The sequence below is a fragment of the Cervus elaphus genome, chromosome 5, assembly GCF_910594005.1.
Source record: "Cervus elaphus chromosome 5, mCerEla1.1, whole genome shotgun sequence".
NCBI classification, from domain to species: domain Eukaryota; kingdom Metazoa; phylum Chordata; class Mammalia; order Artiodactyla; family Cervidae; genus Cervus; species Cervus elaphus.
The window spans coordinates 6,625,542-6,646,605 of NC_057819.1; the positions used below are offsets into that span (position 1 = coordinate 6,625,542).

Consider the following 21,064-nt stretch of genomic DNA (forward strand, 5'->3'; position numbering starts at 1 on the left):
TGCAATGTTTATTTTTATTGTCATTTTTTTCAATGAATTAATAAGTCCTTTTAAAGTCTCAGTTTTCATTTCTGTTATGGTAATGAATTGGATAAACAAGGCTCTAAAACATCTCAGTTCTGACTTCTAATATGGTCGACTCCATGCCAATTTCCGTCTCCTCCTTTTCTCCTCGTGAGGTAGCCCTTGTCCTTGGAGAGCTGAGCACAGCCGCCTCGCCTGGGCTGTAAGCTCTGCAAAGGCAGGCCAGTGCCTGTCTGCCTGTCTGCCCTGGGCACTCCATGTGGCACTTCACACGGAGGAGGGATAAGAAGCTGCTTTATTTTTATTGGGGTATAGTTGATTTACCGTGCTGTATTAGTTTCTGCTATTAACAAAGTGAATCTGTTATACAAGCATCCACTCTTTTTTAGATTGTTTTCCTGTGTAGTTCATTACAGAGTATTGAGTAGAGTTCCCTGTGCTATACAGTAGGTCCTTATTGGTTATCTTTCTACATATAGTACTATGTATATTTCAACCTCAACCTCCCAATTTATTCCTCCTCCCCTTCCCCCTTGATAATCATAAGTTTTTTTTCTATATCTGTGGTGCTGTATTTCTGTTTCATAAAGTTCATTGGTACTATTTTTTAATATTCTACATATAAGCCGTAGCGTATGATATTTGTCTTTGTCTGACTGACTTCACTCAGTATGACAATCTCTAGGCCCATTCATGTTGCGCACATGGCATTAGTTCATTCTTTTTATGGCTGAGTAATATTCCATTTTTTAAAAGACACTTACTCCTTGGAAGGAACGTCATGGCCAACCTAGACAGCATATTAATGTGAGAGTTGGACTATAAGGAAAGCTGAGCACAGAAGAATTGATGCTTTTGAACTGTGGTGTTGGAGAAGACTCTTGAGAGTCCTTTGGACTGCAAGGAGATCCAACCAGTCCATCCTAAAGGAGATCAGTCCTGGGTGTTCATTGGAAGGACTGATGTTGAAGCTGAAACTCCAATATTTTGGCCACCTATTGTGAAGAGCTGACTCATTTGAAAAGACTCTGATGTTGGGAAAGATTGAGGGCAGGAGGAGAAGGGGACGACAGAGGATGAGGTGGTTGGATTGCATCACTGACTCAATGGACATGAATTTGGGTAAACTCTGGGAGTCGGTGATGGACAGGGAGGCTTGGAGTGCTGCGGTTCATGGGGTCGCAAAGAGCCGGACACGACTGAGCGACTGAACTGAACTGAATATTCCATTTTACATAAGTGCCACATCTTCTTTCTTCTTCTGTCGATGGACATTTAAGTTGCTTCCATGTCCTAGCTATTGTAAATAGTGCCACTGTGAACATTGGGATGCGTGTATCTTTTTGAGTTACGGTTTTCTGCAGATATATGCCCAGGAGTGGGATTGCTGGATGATATGGTAATTCTGTTTTTAGTTTTTTAAGCAATCTCTATACTGTTCTCCATAGTGGTTGCATCAGTTTACATTCCCACCAACAGTGAAAGGTTTTTCTTTTCTCCACGTTCTCTCCAGCATTAATTATTTGTAGATTTTTTGACGATGGCCATTATGACCTGTCCCTGGAGAAGGAAATGGCAGCCCACTCCAGTATTCTTGCCTGGAGAACCCCATGGACAGAGGAGTCTGGCAGGCTACAGTCCATGGTGTCGCAAGAGTCGGACACAACTTAGCAACTAAACCACCACCACCACCATTCTGACCTGTGTGAGGTGATAACTCACTGTAGTTTTGATTTGCATTTGTGTAACAATGAGTGATATTGAGCATATTTTCACGTGCGTTCTGGTCATCAGAAGATGTTGAATGAATGAAATGGGGAGCAAGTTGTGACCGAGCAGTGCCCAAGTGGACTGAAGGGTGACCTTTTACCATATAGTAGGAGTATACAAGGGCCCTAGGACCAAAATATTTGAGAACAGAAATGACAGAATCACTGTGGATGTGATGGTCAGGGGAGGTGTCTCTGAGGAGGTGACATTCAGCTGAGACCTGAGGGCTCCAAAGAAGGGCCCTCAGCCATGCAAAAAGGAAAAGCCAGTGCAAAAATCTACAGGACAGAATAAGAGTTGCCTTAGAGAAGCAGCAAGTTGGGTAGCCTGGCATCCCCGAGAGGAGGGCTGTGCCTGGTATTCAGGGTGGACTCAGTCAATGGTTTCCAGGTGAAGAGAGGGAGAGCAGGAAAGAGACCAAAGTTGAGAAGAGACGTGGGTTTTCTCTGACATGCTGTCCTAGACAAAAAGTGGTGCTATCTTAAAAATACAGCAGCAGGGACTGCCCTGTGGTCCAGTGGCCGAGACTCTGCACTCCCAATGCAGCAGGCCTGGGCTCAGTCCCTGGTCAGGGGACTAGATCCTGCACACTGCAGCTAAAGAGCCCACATGCCGCAGCCAAGACCTGGTGCAGCCAAATAAAGCCATTTCCTTCTCCAAAACAAACAGATAATAAATACTGAAACATCGAGCACTGGACTTCCCTGGTGGCTCAGTGGTACAGAATCTGCCTGCCAATGCAGGAGATGCAGGCTCAATCCCTGGGTCGGGAAGATCCACTCGAGAAGGAAATGGCAGCTCACTCCAGTATTCTTGCCTGGAGAATCCCACAAGCAGAGGAGTCTGGCGGGCTACAGTCCATGGGGTCACAAAAGAGTTGGACATGACTTAGTGACTAAATAACAGCAAATAGTGATGATGCTTGCAACATCAAGTAACAGTGTGAATGTACTTGATACCACTGTACTGTATACCTAAAAATGGTTAGGATGGGAAACTTTGTTAATGTGTATTTTCCCACAATTACAAATGAAATCTATATTGTATTGACTTTTAAGGTCATGGTTTTGAGAGAAGGCTGGCAGAGTCCACTCTGGTGCCAGGAAAATGCCACTGGCTCTCCATCCCCACAAATTACGCACCCCTCTGCCTCTTAAGCCACAGTGATCCTCTGCATGTGAATTAGTTTTTAATATCAAAATGGTCTTTTCAACAAAAGAAGCTGCATTTATAGGTGAAAGGAAAAGGCCAAGTTCACACTTCATTCCTGGATACACATAAAAGTATGTTTAATCAACAGCAGAATTTCTGTCCCCACAGTTAGCATCCCCGGGAGGCAGTAACATGAAAAGTGCCCTCTCTGGTCTGTTCAAGCAATACAGTGGGTTCCCTGGGTAGATGCTCAAGAGGGCCTTTGGGGTCTTTTGTGGGGATGGGACCAGTCCCCCCCAGGGAATCCCCCCAGCTCAATATGTGCAATATCAATATCTACACAAGCACAGCCCCCCAGCAGGGACCACCATGGCCTCTCCCTCCACACTGGCTGTTAAAGGATTGAGTCGCCTCTTCCAGCTGGGACGCCAGTTCCCGGGCTCCTGAGATACAGCTCCTAGCGAGCTTGATGCTCAGAGGAGTCCAGGCCAGAGTGAGCATCGGCAGGCTGGGCTCAGAGGTGAAGAATAGAGTTGCCTTCCTGGGCTTGGCTTCCTCTAGTAGTAAGTCAAGGACACACACACACACACTCACACACAGAATCCCAGAATCCCATCACTATCCTCAGTCTCAAAGGTGGCCTACCCCCAATCCTTCTGTCTCCAGAAGGTTCATTACCCACCAAGATGCATTTTTCCCTCCCTGGGACCAGCCTCTTAGAAGCTTCCTCCAAGCCTGCATGCCCCCTTGCAGCCACACAGGACTAACGGGGTCCCTCTCCAGCGAGATTCTCCTGTGGACTTCCAGCCCCGGGACCACGTACCCTCAGGTCTTCCCCCAGACCAGCATGACCATTCCAGGGGCTTGGGACGACATGCTTTTAAGGCTGTTCCTCCAACCTGTCGTTGTCCCCTCAGCCAGGCCCCTGCCTGGCAGGAACATGGCCCTCTTTATTTATCTTAAGGTGGATCTGAGGATCCGCCACCTTTCCAGAAGTTCTAACCAGTTTTCTAAAATTTGGCCAGAACATGTTATCAGCTCCTCAGAATTCCACCTAGGCTGAAACAGTCACGTCATCAGCCTAGAACTCAAATCTAACATCTCCCCTCCTCAGATCACATCCACAACCACCCCCACCCCCCCCCCACCACTGCCCTTAGGACAAACCTCCTGGCAACACCATCTGGTATGTGTCCATTTCCCCTCAGTCTCCTGCTTCGTCCCCTACGACCCTTCCAGAACTTCTTCAGTCGTCTCTGACCCCCAGAACTCTGTCCGCCATTCTCGCCACCACACTCTGCCCAGCCGGGGGTCCACTTAGATGCCTTGCTCTTCAGAAAATCTACTGGTGGCCCACAGCCCACTCTACCCCACACCACTCGATACGCTAGCATTAAAGCTCCTGGAGGCTTGTATCATATTTAATCACCACCCATCCCTGGTGCCTAGAACTGCCCCTGGCACGCAGCAGGTGTTTCTCATCCTTTGCCTCCTGGGCACTTCCACAGGCCCATCACCCCTATCATGGTGCCCACCTCACTGCATTACCTGTTTTATTTCTCTGTCTCCTCCACCAAGTTAGTCAAGAACTATGGAAAAGCCTGTGTGTGGTCCAAGACCCAGAGCAGTGCTGGGCACACAGTAGGTCCTCAGCATCGTCAGGTCTTTGCAGTTTAATATAAAGGCCCCTGAAACTCCAGTACTTGGGCCACCTCATGTGAAGAGTTGACTCATTGGAAAACACCCTGATGCTGGGAGGGATTGGGGGCAGAAGGAGAAGGGGACGACAGAGGATGAGATGGCTGGATGGCATCACCGACTCGATGGGCATGGGTTTGGGTAGACTCCGGGAATTGGTGATGGACAGGGAGGCCTGGCGTGCTGCGATTCATGGGGTCGCAAAGAGTCGGACACGAATGAGCGACTGGACTGAACTGAACTGAAAGAGGCCCCAGAATGGGAAATGTTTCCAGTGAAATGAAGCGAGGCGGCCACTAGAGGGCAGCAGGCACGTGCTTCCTCCGTTCAGGCTCCGCCCTCATCCCAGGTTCTGATGTGTCCTCCTCTCTCCTCCCCTTTGCAGCTCAGGCCCCTGGATCACCCTGCAGACCTCACCAGCGGCTCCACGAGTTTAGCTCTGAGTCTCTGACTTTCAGAGAGGCCCTCAACCCCACAACAGTATTCAATGACCCAAGCAAGCTGCCCATAAGGCCTCCAGGCAGGACTGACCCTGCCCCTGAGCTGATCCAATCCTCCAGGCCCTGCTATAAGCTGTCCTGCCCCACAGACCCTGACTACCAGACCAAATCAGCAAAACAGCCCCTCTTCTCATCCCCCCTCCCCGGCCTCATGGTTTCCCCTCTTACACCCACCTAGAAACCCCCGGATTCTAGCTTCTCCTCTCTGTTCCCAGAGGAGCCTCCCCAGGCCTGAAGAGATCCAGACTCCCAGCCACATTCTGGTCCTCCCAGGGCAGCTAAATTGCACAAGTTAGAAAGCTGAGCTAATTTACACCAAGGTGTCAATGGGTGATGGATTTATAACCCATCTGACTATTTCAGTTTAAAGTTTTATGTCTTAAGGCTTCCAAACTCTGAAGTCCCCAGATCCAGGACTCTAGGCTCTCCCCTGGTGACTGATGATTCCAATTACAATGGCATCTCCTCTCTACACACTAGACAGGCCTTTGGCGGGGTGGGGGCTACAAAAGCTGCATGCACTAATACTACTATCAGGCTATTGTTTAAAAGAACCAGAATCCAAATGCAAATTATAAGGGGTTAATAGGCTATGTCTAGCAGCCAAAATCTTGGAAGGCTGACTATGCTTCTGACCACCCCCCACCACCCCACCCACCCCACAGCAGACACCACTCCTCCATTCGGCCTAAGCCACAGCCCAGCCCCGACATCTCCTTTTGAGCATTGAGGTCTTTCCTGACTCCAGCTGGCTCTTCCCCAGAGCCATCACCACAGCCCACACGACTAGCTCTGCCTCTCCCCTGTTAGTCAAGTCATGCCGACATCCAAGCTGTTAATAGTAATAGTGACGAGGAGTGTTAGACCTGTTGTTAGTCAGAAAGAAATCCACAAGCCGTTAGTTTCTGCTGAAAGGAACAGATCAGGAGGGCAGGAGTTAGTCAGGTGAAGGAGAGGTTAATTAAGAGCAGGTCAGAGCCAGGCCAGGAGCCTGGAGCCCCCCCAGTGGGCAGGGCTGGCTGTTAATGGTCAGCCCCTGGGGCAGCCAGGGCAAGGCAGGGATTAGCTGGGTAAGAGCAAGAGTTAGTGCAGAGGAGCCAGAGATTAGCCCAAAGAGACCAAGGTGCCTACTGGAGGTGAGGCGTAAAATCACCCCCAGGTGTGGCCCTGGCTTAGCGGCTGGCGGGCTCTGGGGTAGACAGGCTGGGGTAGGGACGTGGGGGTGAAAAGAACAAGGAGCCAGGGGTTAATTTCTGAGTGGTCCAAGGCCTGCAGGGCCCTGTGGACACCTGGGGTTCATTGGTTGCTTCCCACTTTCTCCCGCAAACCCCCTACCCAAGATCTGCTTTCTTCTCAAACTTCAGATCTGCTGTTTTCTCAAACTTCCCAGTGTGGACTGCCCTTCTCAAAGGCAACTGTAGGGGAAATGGACCACACCTACTTCTAGCGTGGTAAACCGGCATCTCGCAGCTCAAGGGATGGGGGAAGGGCCCCTCTAGCCAACTTCCTGTCGTATGAATGGCCCCTCTCACTCATCTCTTTAGTCATTCCCCCTCACCGCCTTGTGATAAGGCAGAAATCCCCCTCTCACTGACTAACGGTGTAACAAATACCCCTCTTTCCATTCTTCAAATATAGGAAATACCCCCCTTTGTCTAACTTCCGGTACCAAATGCTGCCCTTAGTGATTTCCACCGAGGTTAAGACCCTTTTAGTGACTTCCAATGCGGAGGAAGTCTCCCTTACTGACTTCCGGCGTGGGACACGCCCCTTTACTAACTCCCTTGAGGGACACGCCCCCTTTGTTGACTTCCTGCGCAGGACACGCCCCTCAGTGGCGCCCCGCCTCTATCAGCCACTTGCCCAGTGAGAACCATCTACCCCCACTTCCCTCCAAAGAAGGACCCAGAGGCTCCTTCTCTCCGCTCCCTTGGCTGGAAGGAGACCGGCAGGTCTCCACCCTCACACCGCAGAGGTTGCCCTGCCCCGGCCAACTCCCAGTGGCCCCCAGACTCTGCGCAGAGAGATGCTCTGCCAGCCTCCCTCCAGAACCGCAGGGGCACCTCTTCCTCCGGGCCTTCACCCCACTCAGACCTGACCCAGGGGACTCTGAACTCACAGCCAATCGGGGCAGCAAAGTGGGGCATCTGTCTGCAGGACCAGCCTAGGACATCTGCTTGCCAAAAGGAGAGGGTAACTAGCCCCCAAGGGGGCCCAGAGCTCGGCAGGGCTGGGGTTAGTAAGAAGAGAAAACAGGGTTAGTAGGGGCTGGGTTAGTAAGTCAGAGCGCAGCACCAGCGGACAGGGGCACCTCAGCAGACACACACGGACGGGAGTCGCTAGGAGAAAAGGAGGAACACACTCGGGTCCGTTAGTTTGTTAGGGGGGGTGGTCGGGGTGCATTTGAGGCCCCCCCGCCCCGGGGTTAGACGGGTTAGTAATTGAACGAAAGAACTGCCTATGGGAAAAAGCTGAGGAGAGGAAGAGTGTGGGGAAAGACACAGTTAAGGGTTCAAAGCAAGTGTCTGGCCCCAGGCAGAGGGGTCTGTGTGCAAACCACCTAGAGGGACCAGGGCCTGCCAGGGGACCCGATGGGTCCGGTTTTCTGGGCCTCCCACCCCCACTTCGCATAAATGTGGATTAAGTATTTGCCATGTGTCAAGAACTCTATCCTCCTGGGAGGTGGCCTCCCATTCCACTGCCAAGGAAACGGACTTAGAGAGGTGGGGTGACTGACTCTCCAAGTCCCGCCTCCCCCCCCCCCCCGCCCCGCCCCGGCAGGAAGCGGCAGAGTTGGCAAGTCCTGTTTGTGCGCCCGGTCCTGGAATGTGGGTCTGCACAGAGATCCCAGGCCACGGGCAGGGCCTTCCGGAGCCTCGTCTGCCCCCACATCCCCACCCGTGGGAAGGCCCATGAGCTGCGAGGTTAGTAGGGTCTGGCTGCGGGGGGGTTAGTAGGGCATGCTCGGGCCTGGTTAGTGGGTTAGTCGGTTGGCAGAAGGCCAGGCACCTCGCCACACGCCACAGCGTCCCGGCCGAGCCCTGGGTTAGTAGGTTAATCCCACCATGCAACACTGCCCCAGCCGCATCTCCAGAGGCCGCCCGCCCCCACCAGCCAGGGAACCGGGCCTGACCAGGGCAGGGGGTCTGCCGCCAGGGCCTCAGCCCCGCCCCCAGGATCAACTGTCCACTTGGACCCTGCCCAGAAGAATCTGCTTCTCAGCGGTGGGTCTCAGGGCCCCTCCCCCAGCCACTTCAGATCCCCCAAAAATGGACGCCGCTGGTCCTGGCTGGAAAGACCCCCTGCCTGGTCCCGGTCACCCCTTCCCAGAAGGCTGGATCCTGTCACACTCAGGCACACTCACACACGCACATACCAGCATCTTCTCACAAAAGGTCTGATACCCCAGAGTCACCGGCTCCAGTGGACAGCTCCTCCGCCCCTCACTGCCAGGCATCTGGCTACCCCAACCGCTGGCCGACCCTTCCCCCAAACGCTCTAGCCATGGAGAGCTCCCCTGACTTCTACAGCTGAGTTCAGACTTGCCGGCCCCAGGGAAAAGAGCTGCCTTCCCACCACTGCTCCCCGGCACCTGAGTGTGCCCTGGTTTTGTCATCTCCTATCACTATTACCATTCTCCCACAGAAACCCCAGCCTAGACTCTGCGGTTCTAAATCATGCTCCGTAAGAAAAGGGTTTTGTTGACAGTAAAGCTTGGGGGAAAATACTTAGTCCTCTGTCTGTCCTTGAGTATTCACAATTCCCATCAGCACTTTTAAAGGCTCTGATAAGTCCTGCACTACAGAAACCTACTGAGTTTAATTTCTTTTTTTTTTTTAAAGAGCAATGACATCTCTTAGAACTTACTTTGGGAATCTCTTACCTAATTTCCCTTGGAAAACTCCCAGCTAAGCCACATTTTTCTCATCCTCCCAAGGTCCTGATTGGTTCAGCCTCCCTGGGAAGCCTTTCCAGCCTACTCTGGGGTCTCCCACCCACCCAAGCCCTCAGAACCTGTGCCTCAGGAGACTGTTTTCTGCCCCATCCTCTCATTCTCTGGGTGGACTGGTTTTCTCCCCCTTGACATGGCTGTGAGATCCTGCAGGCTTGAATCATGGCTATATCGGCACTTATATCCCCCTCAAATGAGTAGCACAGGGAAGGACTCACAGTAGGTGCTCAATTCTGATAAGAAGGGTAGATATTAAACTCCCCAGGAAGCATTCAGAGCTACTGTGGAGGCCATGCCATGCAGTAGATCCTTGATCTGATTAGAGAGGGATATTAAAGATATAAGAGGGGAGGACTTCCCTCACAGTCCAGGGGTTAAGACTCTGCACTCTCAACACCAGGAGCACAGGTTCGACCCCTGGTCCAAGAACAAAGATCCAACATGCCACCCCACACAGCCAAAAACAAACAAAAAGATACAGTTGGGGAAGCACTGGTCAGAAATGCCTCTGGATCAAAGATGCGGAGTTTACAGTCCAGGGTGCCCAAAAGAGAGAAGCCCTAAATCCAAACTCCCAGACAGACGGGAGTATTTATTGAGCACCTACTAAGAGTCAGGCGCTGTGCCAGTCGTGAGATCTCACTGACTTCTCCCTGTGCCCCGGTCCCCGGGGAAGCAGATGGCTCCTGCTTCAGAGTGGCAATCGGACTCACAGGGGTGAGGTGACTTGCCCAAGGTTGCACCTCAGAGCGTAGCCCTCAGGCTCCAAAGCCCAAGTTCTTCACAGGACCCTTTTCTCCCCAGGGGGGCTCATCTTCACTGCTCTGGGTTCGGCCAGTTGCGTGTCTCTCCAAGGCTCCCAGGGCCACCCTCGCACAGGACCTGCCACACTGTTTCTGCTTCCCATGCCTCTGCTTCTCCTTCCCGTCCCCATCGGGGGTGGGAATTCTAAAGGGGAGATGGCGCCAGCTTCCAGGTTTGTGGTGACCACCTGCTATGGACTGAATTGCATCTCCCTCCATATTCACAGCCCTGATGTGACTCTATTTGGAGGAAGGGCTTTGGCTTAGGTAATTAAGGCTAAATGAGGTCACAGGGATGAGGCCCTAACCCCATAGGACCAGTGCCCTTACAGGAAAAGGAAGAGATGTCTGATATCTATTTCTCTCCTCTCTCTCTCACACTCTCTCTCTCTCTGCATATGCGCAGAGAGAAGGCCATGTGAGAACACAGCAAGAAGGTTCTATCTGCCGGCCAAGGAGGTAGGCCTCACCACAAACCATCCCTGCCACCTTGGTCTTGGACTTCCAGCCTCCAGAACTATAAGAAAATACATTTCTGCAGTTCAGCCATCCAGGGGTGGAGTTCTGTTATGGCAGCGCCCCTTCCTGCCCCAGGAAAAGGACGTCAGGCTCTTGAGCTTCTCCATGGAAGGCCATGGCCGCCCTCCTGCAAGCACTGAGGCCGGCCCCTTGGGGCGACTGGAGAAGGGGAGGGCGTGTGAGTGAGCCCACAGCCCGGTGATGGGGAAGCCGCACTTGTGTGCAGCGTGCCCTGCCCGTCTCTGCTTCCCAGGGATGGGGGCGACCAGGAGCAGGGGTCTGAGACTGGGCTAGGGTGAGGCTGATTCCGGACTGTTCCCTTTGGATGTCAGGAGCCAGGCCCAGGGTCTGTCTCCTTCTCACAAGCCCCCTGGCCAGGGTCTTCTCCTCTCTTGGAAACCCTCTCCTTTCAGGATAACCCCTCCCAGAGCTCCACAGCATTAGGGGAAGGCCCAAGCTCCCCCCGAGGCCTAGACTGCCTCCTCCTGGTGACCCTCAGGGAGAGAAGCCAGGAAGAAGAACCCCAGAAGCCCCCAAAGAAATGAGAATCACTCACACGCAAAGGGCACAAAACAGGCCCCAGCCCACTGACTCCCGAGCCGCGTCCACCCTCCAGCCTGCGGGCAGCTCGTCCCTGACGGCCCACCGGCAGGTCCCTGCCCCTGTCCTGTAGGTCCTGTGAGACCCAGCCTCAGGGAAGGTGTGGTCAGTGGGGCCTGGGCCCAGGCCAAGATCCACCTGGTCACCAGCGGGGATGGGAGGAGCAGTGAGGTCCTCGGGCTCAGAAAAGGCCCCCAGTCCTGGACGGGTGTGGGACAGGCAGGCAGGTCCAGGCAGATGCAGAGGGGATGGACAGCGGGCTGCCAGCCTCCCTCACGCTCCGCCAGAGCCGGGTCCTGTCCTCAGCCGAGCACCAACCAGGAGGGGCCTTTATCCAGGGGAGGCTTCAGAAGTTAGGAAGGATGAGATCTTCGGGGAGCTGTCCAGGGTTCCAGAAAACCAGCGAAGACTGCTCCAGTGTCACCACGGCCAGAGTCCAGGCTCCCGTGGGCTCCAGGAGGACAGCGGGCCAGGAGTCCTAGAGACGCAGCCGGGGCAGCGCCGCCTGAAGGGGGCACAGCAAGTGAGGAGGAGGGCCCGGCCTCCACCCGAGGCCAACCCACACCCGGGGGACACCCTCAGAGACCCCCGTCTCCCTCCTGTGCCGCCAACGCTGAGACAGGGGAGGGCAGGGGCCGTGGATGCTAGTAACACATAGAGACGGCGCCCCGCCTTGCCAGGGCCAGCACGGGGGTATGGAAGCAACAGAGAGAGCGCAGAGCCCACCCTGCGGGCATCACAGGTGGATGAGAAGCAAGGGTCCAGGTGGGCAGAAAGGGCCTTCAGAGTCCTCGGGAGGCTCGGCTTCCCTTTAGACATTCCCGCTGGGGGAGGGGGTCTCTGCACCATCCTTCCCCGGCACACACACACACGCACAGGCACTCCTCCCAGGACGGGGAGCTCATTCCCTCACGGGGACGGTGATAAAGCACGTTCTTACACGAAGATCTGAGAGGGCAGGACCACATCTCACGTTGGCCTCCGAATCCTCCGCTTATCCGGGAGAAGGCGCTCGGTCCCCGTCTGCGCTGAATGAAGGCACGTGCTGAAATCTGTGCTGTGGGCCTGCCCGCCGTGGTCGTGATTCCGTCCCACCACCTCCACCAAGGCCCCACGCAACAAGCCTTTCAGCCCCCCAGCTTCCGGCAGGAGCGTTTGGGCCGGGCCTGGATACCCGGGGAAGGGCCCAGGTGGGGGAAACGAAACTCAATGGAGCGCCCTCCCCCACCCCCTACCCAGGCTTACCAGACAGTGTCCTGATCCCAGCTCCTGCCCCACGGAGACCCCCCACAGCCCCAGCCTGGAAGACAAAAGAGCCAACCGCGACACAGGCGAAAACCGCACCCGGGCCCCCTCCCCAGCCCGGGCCAGACCTCTCTGCTCAGGAGACAGCCCCGGCCGGAGGCGGGGAGGCTGGGCCCAGGCGCACCACCCCCACCTCCCTTCCTCCCACCCCAGAAAACCCCTCACTCCCCAGAACACCTCCCTGTTCCCTGCCAACACCAACGTGGGGCCCCGGAGAGAGCAGGGCGAGCCCCGGGCAGGAAGCTGGACATCTGATCCCAGCTCGCGCTGGACCAGTGGCCCCTCCCTCTGGGTCCCGAGGTCCTCCCAGTCCCGACATTCACCCAAAGTGCAGTAACCACCCGCAGTTTGAGGCAGAGGATGGGAAGCAGAAGGCCCAACCTCAGTTATCTTTCTGCCCACCACCCCCCCCGCCCTCATCTCCTATCTTTTCTGATGCCCCAGATAAAACTTGGGGAGCCAGATGGTGGGCTGGGGCTCTTTAGCGACTGTCTCCAGTGTGGAGAAGACCAGAGAATGCCCACAGATCCTGAGCCAGGACCATCTCCCAAGCTTTTCTTCTGATGACAGCTCAGCTATCTTAGGGCTTCCCCAGTGGCCCAGTGGTAAAGAATCCGCCTGCCAATGCAGGAGACGAGATGCAGGTTGGATCCCTGGGTCAGGAGGATTCCCTGAAAAAGGAAATGGCAACCCACTTCTGTATTCTTGCCTGGAAAATCCCATGGACAGAGGAATTACAGTCGATGGGATGGCAAAGAGTCGGACATGACTTAGGGACTAAACAGCAAACAGCAACAAAGTTATCTTCATCCGCTGGCAGGCCTGGGCCCTTCCACTGTATTCTCAGAGCTTGCTGTCAGCACTTGGACTTGAGGGCCCGGGCCCAGAGCTGGAGATGTACTCAGACCCTTAAACCAAGAAGCATGTGCCCTGGGGTCACAGCGCCAAGGTCCCCACTTGACTGCCAGGCAAGAAAAGGAGCCCTAGCCAAGTGTTATAAACATGACGACAAAGGACGAGAACCAAGAAGGGAAGGGCCAGCCCAAATCCCCGGGAGGCCCCAGTCTCCTCCTGACACCAGATCTACAGGTGCTCAAGATGAAGTTACCAAACTCAGCTCCTCAGAAGTCCCTGAGGGTGGAGTTTGTAAAACACTAGCCCTTGATGTCATAAGTGGGGTAGGAAAATTACTCTCTGGGGCCCCATAAAATGGGGACAAGCTTTTTCTTTGTATCTTAGGGATAGGAAAGCAAATGAGCTGGAGCACTGATTTCTCCCTGGACTTAGGGATTCAGGGATGCTGTACTTTGCTCCACGGACCAGGAGAGGGCAGGCTGGTAGGCTGTGGGCTGGGAAGTTTGAATACTTATCTGCAAGGCTGCTTCCCAGTGTGGTCCTGAACATCCCGAAGAGCCCGGAAATTCCCTTCCTTCTCCTCTGTCTCAGGAACTTGCTTGCACTCTGTGAACAGACCCTGCACCACTCAGAGGAACATTGTTTAAATACAATAACAACCCATTGCCCTGACCCTGTGAACCCAGACTCCCTGGTACGAATAAATCAACAGAGGTTTCAGTGAAAGCTTTAGCTCCTGTATCAAGCTGACAAGCTGTCTAGGAGGGTATAAAGGGCTCTGAGGTCAAACAAACGTGAGTGAGGCGATGGCTTCCAGACCCCACGTCCCCAGCGTGTGACTCAAGGCTAATTATTCTCAAAGGCTCAGCCAGTGTCTGGCACACAGGGCATGTTCGCAAAAATTATCCTCCCCAGTTAATGATTTAAACTTTGGATAAATCTGGCGGTAACACTGATGGGCCATATTTATCCTGCAGGGTTATAAGCCTCCTGGGGCGGTGGGTGTATATACCCCACTTAGGAAGCACAGATCAAATATAAATCCCCTGTCTTGATGGATGGATAAATAAGCTTGTAATTGTTGTTGGTAGTCCAGACATATAGTATTAATAAAAGCTCCTCAGCGATAAAAAGGGACAAGCTATTGCTACATACAAGGACAAACTTCAAAAATAGTATAACTGGATGAAGGAAGGCAGGCCCAAGACAGGCTGTATGATTTCCATTTATATGAAATGTCCAGAAAAGGCAAACCTATACAGACAAAGCAGACTAGAGGCTGCCAGGGATTAAGAGTGGGCTGGGGATTAGCGGTAAATGGGGTGAGGGATCTTATGGGGCCAGTGGAAGGGTTTTAAAACTGATTTGTAGCGATGGGTGCAGAACTTGGTAAAATGACGAAAACTCAACTGAATTGTGCACTCGAAGTGGATGAGTTATATGATATGCCTTCATGAAGTTAGACCCAAAAAGGGGGCTTGAATTGCTGACACAGGCAATAGCAAGTTTAAACCTCAAAAACATTATGCTGAGCAAAAAAGACAAAAAAGTCAAGCACAACAGAGTCCCTGATGATGAAACTTTAGGGAAAATGTCTAATCCAGTTCAGTGGTTTCCTGAGGCTCAGAGGTGATTTAACAGCAGAACTTTGGGGTGATGCAACTGTCTGATATCTTGATTGTGGTGGTGGCCACACAGTTGTGTACCTTCATCAATATCGAGTGAGTGAGTGGAGTCGCTCAGTCATGTCTGACTCTTAGCGACCCCATGGACACCAGGTTCCTCTGTCCATGGGATTTTCTAGGCAAGAGTACTGGAGTGGGTTGCCATTTCCTTCTCCATCAATATCGAAATGTATGCTTTAAATGAGTGGGTTTTATGGCATGTAAATCATCCCTCAGTATAGTTCGCTTTTCAAAAATCACTTAGAACTGATGACAGAGGGCACGACTCAAGAAGGGTCAGACCAAAGGCCACACAGAGACCCAGTGGTGGGCTCCCAGGCCCCAGCATCGCAGTTCCCACTAGCCCACAACAGGCCCCACCCCACCCCTGCTTCAAGCCAAGGTCAGGAGTCCCATCAGGGAAGCCTTGGTTGAGGGACTGGACCCCAGAGAACCCTAGAGGTCCCGCCTGCCTCTGAAATCTACAAGTTTTCTCCCACACATGTGGGTTTCGTGGTGGGCCTGACCACACAGCTTGAGACTGGCCTCCCCCAGCCCCAGGAACACACAGAAGGAGAGGAAGGATCACCTCGGTTACTCCGTTGATGTTGGAAGGGTCACGGCGGCCACGTGAATGTGTCCGGAACCACACGGGTGGGTGGGGAGATGCCTCCAGCTGTCATCGAGAGAGAGGAGGAAAGATGGGGTGGGAAATGTAGCCGTGGGTGCGCTGGAGAGTAGATGCCAGCCTGTGTTCTGAAATCACAGCATTTGCCAGAACTGATCTCCTGGGATGCAGATTGGAAGAGAAATGAGAAACCACAGGGTACCTTGGTGGGGCCAGTGCCAACCAGAACACCCAAGGGTGCGGGAAAGGACATGGGCTTCCGGTCCCGCTCTGGCACCCTGACCAGCTGCGTTGCTTCTCTAGCTGGCCCTCTCATCCACACAGTGGGGATGATAATAGTGCTTGCCATCCTGGGGCTGTTGTGCGGATTACATGAGGTGGTAACTAGTATCTCTCATCTTGCATTCTCTTCTTTTCTTACATTATTATGACTACCATTGTCCACACTGCTCATTAATACCATCCACGGATACTCAATTTTCCCCCTACACTCAGTGCTGATTGTCGTAATGGAGGGAAAGCTGCCAGGGAAATGCATTTGGTTGCATTTTAGGATCCCCCTGGGTTTGAGGGCTTTTTTTTTTTTTCCTGACTCTGGAATAAAATAGCTGCTCAGAGAGCTGAGGCATCAGAGAGACGCTGGCCTGCATTGCTGTGGATGAGTGCGTGCTGGGAGATGATGGCAACTCCTGGGAATAAGAGGGTGTGTAAGGCGCCTTGTGGCAGACTTGCAGAGGGAGAGAGAGGCTTCTGCACATGCGCACAACACCATCTCACGACACATTCAACTACAAACCTACACAAAAGGGGAGCTTTGGTATCCACACCTCCCTCAAACAAGGGGACCCCTGAGCTGCGGGTAGGGGGGAACGCCTTTACCTGAAAAAACAATGGGTTGGATTTTTTTACTCCCATTTTACAGATGAGGAAACTGGGGTTCAGAGTCCAGTGCCTTGCTCCAAGATCACCCAGCAAGAAAAGGATGCAGCTGGATTCTAACTAGGCCTGTTGAGGCCCTAAGGGGGAGAAGGCTTCTCTTCTGATATGGAGGTGGGGGTTAAAAGAGAAAAGACCTGCAAGGCTGTGTCAAGTGCAAACACTGGCTGTCAGTGTTACTGTGAGAGAACTCACCGGAACAGCTAAGCCATCTGGGTCAGTTTATTCCAGTGGCTTCCATGGTCTTGAGGCAACTGATCATGTTCCCTTTTAGGAGAAGAGGCGGCGTACTATAGTAGTTTCAGATACACACTTCAGAGCCAGACTAGTTCTAGATTCAAATCCCAACTCTACAACTAACCTGTTGTCTGACCCTGAGCCAATCACTTCACCTCTCTGAGCCTCCAGTTCCCATCTGTAGTGCCCAGTTCTCAGCCTTTCCGTGGGGTCTCCAAGCGGCAACTCCCAGCAAGAACTTTGGTTAACAAATGGCAGCTGGTTAACAGTTAACAAATGGCAGCTGGAGCCGGTTACCAGTAATCATCTACCCCACCCCTCTGAGCACAGGTTAGCTCAGCCCCTCCCTCCCCTCCATGACTCGCCCAGTAGCTTCCAGAGGGGCCCACCTGTCACCCCAAGGGAGCAAGGGACACCTGCCTCGTCTGATCCGGTCAGCCTGGTGAGGGATGAGGGGACAGATGTCACCCTCTGCCGGCCTTTGCCTCTACTGAGCATCGCTGCCTATTGTTCCAGGGAGCTCCAGCTGACAGATGAGCTGTGCCTCAGAGAGGAGGGGAAGGATCCCTTCCAAACAAAGGACTAGCCTTTAAGTTGTTCCCCAGCCCATTGAGCCTGCACAATGGCCCCAATGCCCCAGAAACACCACTGTTCAAACAGCCTGAGGTCCACCCAGGAGAGAAACCAACAAGCCCAATACAAATGAAAGCAAATAACTAGATGTCTCTACAAGATTCAGGGGCAGTAAAAGTGACCTGAGCTGAGAGTGGAGGCACTAAAGCTTCCAAGTCTGTACTAGGTGTTGGGCACTTTTCACGCACAGGTTCAGAGCCTCACAATCGCCTTTTAAAGGCAAGTATTATGATTCCCATTTTGCAGATGAGGAGACTGAGGCTCAGAGAAGGGAAATGACTTCCTCCTGAAACTGACACAGAGCGTAGGGTGGGGGGAGGATCCGACACAGATCCCTGTAACTCGGTGCCTTCTATTTCTACCGCACTAGGCTGCCTGGTGGAGAAGGCAATGGCGCCCACTCCAGCATTCTTGCCTGGAAAATCCAATGGACAGAGGAGTCTGGTAGGCTGCAGTCCATGAGGTCGCGAAGAGTCGGACACGACTGAGCAACTTCACTTTCATTTTTCACTTTCATGCATTGGAGAAGGAAATGGCAACCCACTCCAGTGTTCTTGCCTGGAGAATCCCAGGGAGGAGGGAGCCTGGTGGACTGCCATCTAGGGGGTCGCACAGAGTCGGACACGACTGAAGTGACTTAGTAGCAGCAGCAGGCTGCCTGGAAGAGGGATCAACTCAAAGAGCAGAATCCTGCCCTGGGCAGAAGCAGGGATGAGGTCCAGAGAAAGGATCCTTAAGAAGAAGATTTTAAAAAACAACTGGCAAGACCAATAATAAGGAGACACCAACCCTGTTAACAGTGATTTCTGCCAAGGGCATAAAAATATGGAGAAACTCCTCTGATGAAGCCTTTTAAAAGCATTATACACAGAGCACAAATTCACTTAGTATTTTCAAGCACAGAAAATGTACCGCAGGGAAATACGTAAAAATGGTAAAGAGAGTAGTTATTCTTGGATGACAGAGTTTTGGACTTTTCATCCCTTTTGTTTTCAGTGTTTTCCAAATCTCCTATAATTATCATGCATTCTTTTAAACTTACTATGTTCATCTTAAAGGTCACCAAAAAAATTTCATGTTTGAATTCATTTTGAATACCAGTGGAGAGAGTGGTCCTTCTAAATCTCGTGGGAAGTTACGGTTCCTTTGAGGGACTCCAAAGAATTCACCTCCCTCCTCCCTGAAGGAGTGGAGAGATGGACCTAAAATGCAGCAAGAAGGTGTAGGGTAGATTTCAGAGACTTTCTCAATGGCCAGCATCATTAAAGTACAAAATAGGTGGGCAAGAGAGCCATAGGAATGTTACCCTTAAAACGGGCTTTGCTGGTGGCTCAGACAGTGAAGAATATGCCTGCAATGCGGGAGACCTGGGGTTCGATTCCTGGGTTGGGAATTCAATACTTGGGTCAGGAATTTGGTCCTCGGGTTGGAAATGGGTCAGGAAGATCCCCTGGAGAAAGGAATGGCAACCCACACTCCAGTATTCTTGCCTGGAGAATTTCATGGACAGAGGAGCCTGGCGGGCTACACAGTCCATGGGGTCGCAAAGAGTTGGATACCCTCAAAATTCTTTCAACATGAAATTAACCAACCTCAGTGTGGGATGAGCTTGAGGCCACCCAACGCTAACCTCTGCCCAAGTGTCCCCGGGGATACCTTTTTACCCAGAGTGGTTCTGGGCCGGGGGTGAGGGGAGAGGTCTGACCATCTGCACGATGAAGAGGAGGAGGGGGTCTGAGTAAACCTCCAGATGCCCAGCCCCACCCTAGCCCTGCTGACTCATCCCCTGGCCACGTGGCCCGGACATCTGCCGTACCTGAAGCAACGCCCCTGAAGTCTGAGAACCGCTGTCCTCAGGTTTCCCGTCTGTCGAGTGGAATTACTCATCCCTCCCCTCCCCCACCAGGCCCGGCAATCGCGAAGCTCCCCGGCTCTCCCAGATGGGGACGGCGCTGTCGGTCGCCCGAAGGAGCCGCTGAGCCCCGGGTCTCACTCAGTCTGAGGCTGAGCACCGAGAAAAACAAAGCCGTTCTCTCCGCCCTTCCCCGCACTACCACCTACCCCCTCCGCCCCCAGCAGCAGGTGGGGGCGGTTTCCCCGCGCCGGCACTGCAGTGGGGTGAGCGCGCCAGCAGCCCGGGCACAGGGCAGCCACCGGCCTGGAGCCCGGAGGATGAGGGTGGGGAATACGGAGCCCCCAGCCTCCCATTTCTCACAGCCGAGATGCAGTGTCTCTAGCCGAGGGTCCTCCAGTGGGGGAGAGCAGAGATCGGCCCCCTCCCTCCCAAATCCCCAGCCTCCCTAGAGAATGTACGGGAGAGATGTAGGCGAGGAGCTGGGGGCTCGGGGGGCTCTGCAGACCCATTTAAGGATACAACGTGGGCTTTAGAGTGGCACCTATCTGAATTCAAAAATCCCTGACTGTGTGACCTTGGACCTGTCGCTAACCTCTGGAGCTCAGTTTCCTCATCTTTAAAATGGGACGCTTACCACCTCCGGGGACTGTTGTGGACATGCACGCAACTCACTCAGCTGTTGCTGGCAGAGAGCTCTCCTCAACCTGATGTATTATTATCATTATCGATACCATTATTCTCAGTGAAGAGGTTTTCCGGCCCCCTGCATCCCTTTGGACACTGGACATCTGGCATTTGAGTCCCGAAGTGGAGAATTGGCAGGTGCCAGGGTGGGGGCTTGAGGGGGAGCTTGGTATGAGACAACGGGGGTGGGGGGCTCAAGAACCCTGCTCCACCCTCCCATCCCCCACCTCCAGTTCTGAGACCACGGAGGGTCCCTTCAAGGCTTGGCTGGTTCTGGTGGGCGGAAAAGGTTCAGGGGGACCGACTTCTCCTGTTCTGTCCGGTAGCGGGGGGAAGGGAGGGTCTTTGTTCCCCCCTCAAATCATGACTGCAAGACCCCCATGGGCGCTAGACTCGGATTGCAAACTCCTCTCTTCTTCCCCATGCCCCACCCAGGCTGGGGTCGGGTGCATTTGGCAACAGCGGACTGGAGAAGCTCTTCGTCCAACAAATGAGGGCAGCTTCAGGCAAGGTTTGCCACCCCAGGCAAGGTTTGTCCCAGCCTGGGACCCTGGGACCTACCCTCGACGCCAGCCTCGGGGAAATTAGGCTGTTCCCGGCGCGCAGACAAGGGTGCTTGGGCAGGGAGGGCTGTTAGAACGGGGCGGCGGCTTACCTCGGGTCCGCGGTCCTGCGGCTCCAGTGCAGAGGGCTCTTTGTGCCCCGGCTCACAGCGCAGAACTGGGGGAGCCCCTGCAGGCGCCTCCCATCGCAAACTCCTCCCCGCCCTCGTCCGCAGCCTCCCTCCCTCTGGTCCCCCGAGCGCAGCCGGCGTCGTCTTTGTAGCTGCTGCAGCGCCCATGAAATTTTAATGCGGGAGCGGCTGGCGGGCGGAGGCGCCCCACCCCCGGCCCTCCCCTCGGCCCTCCTCCCGCCTCCCCGCGCCCCTGCAACCCCACACCCTACCCTTCACCCCGTCCCGGGGGTCGGGGTCTGAGTGGCGGGTGCGGCCGGGTGCGGGGGCAGCGCACCGACACCCCCGCGGCACAAAGAGGCGAGCTGGGTAGCGCGCTCGGCCTCCCGCATCCCAGCCCGCGGCGCTGCCATGGCAACGCTTGCCAGGGTGAACTGGACCAGGGATGGAGAGGCGAGCGGCGCGCGACTGCGGACCGGGGGAGTAGACGCCTGGAGCCGGGGCGGGAGGAAGGGGGTGGAGTGCCTCTCCATTAATCTGCACGGCCTGGGTGTGCGCCTCTCTATTAACCCCGCC

General features: G+C 53.9%; 1 long non-coding RNA gene across 4 annotated transcripts; it reads right to left on the reverse strand.

The window, feature by feature from the left end:
* Positions 1-8,965: 8,965 nt before the first annotated feature.
* On the reverse strand, positions 8,966-20,606 carry LOC122693724. 4 transcript variants are annotated; one of them, XR_006340996.1, is made up of 5 exons: positions 20,471-20,606; positions 15,432-15,518; positions 12,264-13,784; positions 11,959-12,041; positions 8,966-11,523 (listed from the first exon to the last, which is right to left on the reverse strand). It is a non-coding gene; the product is annotated as an uncharacterized LOC122693724 (long non-coding RNA). The 4 variants fall into 4 exon arrangements; XR_006340997.1 differs by having other exon boundaries at positions 15,432-15,598; XR_006340994.1 differs by having other exon boundaries at positions 15,432-15,630.
* Positions 20,607-21,064: the final 458 nt, after the last annotated feature.